General features: G+C 30.6%; 1 pseudogene; it reads left to right on the top strand.

Moving 5' to 3' along the window:
• The first annotated feature begins 367 nt into the window (after positions 1–367).
• On the top strand, positions 368–2,495 carry LOC145800286 (dnaJ protein ERDJ3A-like; annotated as a pseudogene).
• The last annotated feature ends 3,655 nt before the right edge of the window (positions 2,496–6,150 follow it).

Genomic DNA, 6,150 nt, shown 5'->3' with positions numbered 1-6,150 from the left:
TATTTAAAAAAATTAATAAATACATAAAAATAAGAAAAATATACTAAATTCTCATATTTTATTATTATTTTTTTTTTGTATTTTTGATATTTAGTGAATTTTTAAAAGATTTTTTTCATAAAAATTATATTTTTTATATGTATTTATGTTAGGTGTGTCTAAAAATTAAAAAAAAATTGCTTAAAATATTAAAAAAATTCAATAAAAACAAAAAAATACGAAAAATAAAGAAATTAGAATTTTTCTAAAAAGTATTTTTGAAAAATAAAAAACAAGTAAAGTGAATAATGTTCACAAAAACAGGGGGCCATGGCCCTCATAGTCTTCTCCTAGTTCCGTCCTGCCTCTAAGAGCATCCGTGCTGTAAATGTCCAGACTTATACAGGAGGTAGCTAACTCATTGGGAGGAGCATTAAAGGTATGGTGCATCCCGTATATGTTCTTTTCATTAGGTATCTACTGAATATAGTATATATTCATTCAGTGTTATGCCTTTTCTCTTTTAGGTTGGAAGCATAAATTGTGAAACCGAGTAGTCTTTTTGTAAGGATCTGGGTGTATATCCTCGCAGAACACCAAGGGTGTTTGTTTATTCATACAGAGTACGTGACAGTGGTTCCTTGGTAGAGTATAATGGTGATCTGGCAATGAAAAGTTAGAAAACATTTTGCCAAGAACATCTCCCAAGGTTTTCAAAACGTGTTGACTTGAATCATTTTGAGTTCTCTTCTGGGACTGGAGAGACATTACCTAAAGTGTTGCTTCTCTCGACAAAGAAAGATACCCCTGTTATTTGGCGTGTTCTTAGTGGCTTGTATCGCAAACGTTTTGTTTTCTATGATGCAGAGGTAAGCCATATCTACTCACGGGCCAATTTTATTTTTTCATACATATGTTAATCAAATACTTCTCATGGTCTGGCATGCCCATGAAATTATTTGGGGAAATTACATTTCAGTGCATGTTTCCAAAAAAAATTTCAAATCAGTGGTAAAGTTTACGGATTTTAATAATTGAAGTGATAAACTTTTCCATGACTTCGCAGTTTTTTTTTTTTTTTTGGTCTTACAACTGAATTGCAATTTCCCCAAATTATTTTATCATTAAGCTCTATAATAAGGATTAATCGAACTTCATTGGAATAATTGACTTGTCATGCTAAGTTCATTTTCATATCTGTAGTGAATTAGATCGTCCCTTCTTTTATTGTTTGTGTAAAATGGTTTATTGACTTCTATTTCCACGTCTATCTAGGTTTGTGATGTTTCAGATCCAGCAGTGAGAAAGTTGGGAGTTGATGCACTTCCAGCTGTTGTTGGTTGGCTTTCTAATGGGGAGAAGCATACTTTGAAAACACAAATTTCTGTGAAAGATATAAAATCGGCAGTTGAAGATCTTAGTGCTTTACTTGATGGTTTTGAGAAAAGAAATAAGAAGGCTGCTTCAAGTCAGGCTAAAAAACTACACAGTGAAGCAGGGGATAAACAGATACCTCTACTTACTCCATTTAATTTTGATGCTCTTTGTGGAGACACCACTCCTTTTGCATTATTGGTGCTTTCAGGTCATCCAAAGCTAGAGGCAAACTGGAAACCATTCTATCTTCGGTTAGTAACATTTCACAAATTTAGATACCTTATTTTGTTTTGATAGAACGTCTTAAAGCAGGCTGTGCTGAATCTTTGCATTTAGCAAATATTCCTTGAAATTGGATATTGCAGCTATGTATTGTATGTTTATTACAAATGAAAGAAAATATCTAACGAAAAAACATAGGGTAGTTGCGAGAGCAATACAACTCATTGAAGTAGAAAATTTGTAGAGAAAAATGCATCAGCACTAGTTTCCCAATCATATGAAAGTGTAATTGTCGTGATATTATGCTTTCATAAACCAGTAATAAAAACACTAAATCAATTAGTTCCCATTAACCTCAGTCTGGAAAAGGAGGCAATTTGATCTCTAAAAATCCGTCAGCATTTAAATTATAAAGGCAGTTATTTAAAGGATTATAATTTTAGGTAGTCTTAGAAATGATATCGTGCTATGAATGCAAATAGTCTCTCAAGTAATTACAACGATATTATATATGTTTTCAGCTTTCATAAACCAAAATATCTTCATCAACTTGGAAGAAAACTGTATATTACATTTGATTAATTTCTTCTTTGCTGCATGATTTGTGCTTCTAGGTCTCACAGAAATCATTATTAAGATGACAGAGTTTGGCCTCCAGTTCTGGGGATGCCATGGGCTTTGCTCTTTTAGATGCTTCCAAGCATCCATCATTTTTGAATTCATTAGAGAAATCTGGATTCAAATCACTAGATGAGCTCGTGGTGGCCTACAAACCCCGAAAGGGGACGTTTGCAGCGTTTGTTGGTGAGATCTCAACAGAGGAAGTGGAGTGGTTTATTGGTTCAGTCCTTACTGGGGATGTAAAGTTTTCCAAGACTAGGCAAAAACCCACACTCAAGTGGGAAAGAGAGAGCTAATTGTATTGAAAGCAGGCTGTTCGGGTTCTGAATTTGCTGTAAATAATGAAAAGAGTTGATGATTGTTTAATTTGGTTTTCGCTTATTAGTATCCAGTGAGAGACGAGCCGACATGTTTCATCGGTTAATTTGCACAGAATGGATGGGAGTGCTTTCTATCTTCAAGAAAAGCATTTTGATGAGATTTTTGTAACAATAGAGGGTGGGTTAAAGATGCTTGACCATGTTGGAAGAGCTTTTTGTTGTAGTGTTCACGCTAGTATGTCCTAACTCATAATCCGTTAATTCACTGGTAGACAACACAAATGAAAATGCTTGTATAAATTAACAAATTTTATATAAAAAAATTTTCTAGTAAATTTTTTGTGAGTTCATATGACATTGTTCTAACATAAAAGGCCTGAACTTTGATCTCCTTTGGGGACGGAGCACTTGTATCGGAGCAACTTCATAATTGCTGTGTTTTGCTTAAACACTCTACTTTCTTTGTATTTCAACAATATATTTTACTTTCAAAATTAATTTGCTTGTATTTCAGTAATATTTTCTACTTTCAAAATTTGCTTAGTCTCTAATACTCTCAAAATGTTGTTAAATTAACAAAAGATGAAACAAAATGCTTACCATATTATCTATCGTGTTCAAACTCTATTTTATGATGAGATTAGACAAAATATCTAAAATACTTTAAATATTTCTAATATTGAAAATGCTCTAAATAAAAAATAAGTCAAAAAGGCCATTTTATCAGTAACCACACATCAAAAAGTTTAACTTATTTCCTATAAACAAAAATAATAATAATAAAAAACCTTATCGTCAAAAAGTTTAAAAAGAAAAATTAGCAAAATGAGTTAGTTAGCAAACACAAAAAGTCAAAACAGAATAACATCCACTTTATTTGTCAACTTATAAGCTCCCACCACCATTTTGTATTATATTTGATTCTCACTTGTGGTTCAAGCACTCCTTCACCAAATTGGTACTAGTAAAAGATGCTCTGATTATTATTATCATTATTATTTGGTTTATATAAAATTTAAATAACATAATGGTACATTGTCTATATTACCCTTAAAATATTTATTAATAATGTTAAGAGGATCAATGATTCTCCAGAAAGAAATGTACAATATTGTAATTTCATATATTATGTGCATAAAAAATATTGAGACAGAGGAATTATAGCAGTAGCCTCAATTGTCTTTTTGTCTAAATCTTAAGTCAAACAATGAAAGTCTTTTCTCCCTCACATGGTTTACAGCAAGTCCAACCTAACCTTCGGTTGGAACCTTGGTATCCTTTTTGAAGTTTTATTATATTATATTTTTTGTTTAAAAATAAAATAATAAAATGTTCAAATATGCTATTCACTTTGTTTGGTTTAATTCACTTTTTTTTTTGAAAAAATTATTTATAAGTCCTATTAAGGGAGACTTATGCTACATATGGTCCTACTAAAAAACTTATGTTCCCATAAGTCCTATGGAAAGTTTGTTAACACATTTACCCTCAATATTAGCTGTTAATATCATAAATAATAGTAAAATCATATATAGGAAATTGAATGTTACCATAAATCATATCTATATAAACGTAACGTAACGTGACACTTACATAAACGTAACGTGACACCTACATAAACCTAACGTGACACCTATGATCTATGGTAACATGCAATTTCCTATAGGAAATTGTATGTTACCATAGATTATATCTACATAAACTTAACGTAACGTGACACCTATGATCTATGGTAACATTCAATTTAATGTTACCATAGATCATATTTATATGAAACGTAACGTGACACCAACATAAACCAACAACATTTTCACATTCAATTTAAAAAAATAAAAACTCATTAAGTTTGCGAAACGTAACGTGACAGGTTACGTTACGTTTATGTAGGTGTCACGTTACGTTACGTTTATATAGGTGTCATGTTACGTTACGTTTATAAAAGTGTTACGTCACGTTACGTTTATATAGGATCTTGTAGAATACATTCCTATCTAAATAGGACTTGAGACTCTATAAGAAATTACACAGGACTTTGCCTACCATAATTGTCTGAAAAAGGACTTATAAATAAGTCTCCCTTTTTAAAAAAAAAAATTAAATTTTTTTGTATTTTTTGTTTTTATTGAATTTTTAAAATATTTTACGTAATTTTTTTTTTTTATAGATACATCTAACTTAGATATATTTAAAAAAGTATAATATTTGTAATTTTTTTAAAAAAAATTATCAAATACAAAAAAAAAAATACAATTTAGTACATTTTCGTATTTTTTTGTATTAAAATGAATTTTTTTTAAAATTTTTGTGTAAGTTTTATATTTTTTAGATTAAGTGGATCTAAAGAGTTAAAAAAAATTGGATTTTTTTTTAAGATCCCTAGTATTAAGATTATATAGCATATAGGATACCCAATATTTTATAACGTTTAAAGTTCCTCAATATCGATCCAGAGAAAATTCGACCAAGAGAATTTTTCTGGACTTTCCAGAGATTTTCTCTGTAAATTTCTCTAGACTTCCCAAAGATTTTCTCTGTAGAGAAATTTGGGAATTTCTCTGTACTTCCCAGAGAATTTCTCTAGACCTCATAAAGATTCTCTCCAGAGAGAATTTCTCTAGATTTCCCAGAGAATTTCTCAGTGTTTTTGACCAATTTTCTCTAGTTTGCTCATAATTTTCTCTATGTTTTTTATCAAACCAGATTGTAAGCCATTTAGACAACAATAAACCAGAGAAAATTGATCAACGACCATTTTGACCATTTTTCTTTGGAGTGTAAGACATTCGAGCAATAGGTGCACCAATGTTGATCGAAGTGATCTTGCTTTTAGTGTACGCATCAAATTTTGCACATACAAATAGAGCAAATGAGAGTTATCTCGTCAAATAAGAGAAATGTAGAGAAAAATTGAACATCATAGAGAAAATTAAACAAGGCAACGAAAATTAAACATGCCAGAGAAATTACACATGGCAAAAAAAATTAAACATGTCAGAGAAAATTATACACACGAGAGTGTTAAGTTGCAGTTCTCTTTTCTCATCCAACTTCATTCCTCATCTTCCCAAATTCTCTGGTTTGCTTATAATTTTTCTTTTTTTTTGTTTTTTGATCAAATCAGAAAAAATTGTGTTTTGACTCAACCAGAGAAAATTGATCAAAAAAGAACCTCAAGATCAACATATACCCAATCATTATCAAATCAGAGAAAATCCATTCAAAATCACATTTTTCATTTTTTTTTTTCCCTTCCAATATCTGAGCAGGTAAACAAATTAATAGAGAAACTAAAGCAACCAAATATCAAAAAGGAACCAACACATCCCTGAGTTTTCCAGGAAAAATTCACAGTGAATAACCAGAGAAAATTCACACAGTGGCCAAAATTCAGAGAAAATTCACACTGTGGCTAAATCTAGAGAAAATTCACACAGTGGCTAAATCCATTTCATTTTGACCAATTTTCTCTGGACTGTAAGACAACAATAAACCAAAGAAAATTGAACAACAACCATTTTCATTTTGACCAATTTTCTCTAGACATTCAAACAACAACAAACTAGAGAAAATTGAACAACCACCATTTTCATTTTGACCAATTTTCTCTGGACTATAAGACATTTAGACAATA

Source organism: Camellia sinensis, chromosome 10, assembly GCF_055761805.1.
Source record: "Camellia sinensis isolate YWXY chromosome 10, ASM5576180v1, whole genome shotgun sequence".
NCBI lineage: Eukaryota > Viridiplantae > Streptophyta > Magnoliopsida > Ericales > Theaceae > Camellia > Camellia sinensis.
The sequence above is the reverse complement of the archived record's forward strand: the minus strand, read 5'-3'. Positions and strand labels throughout refer to the sequence as shown.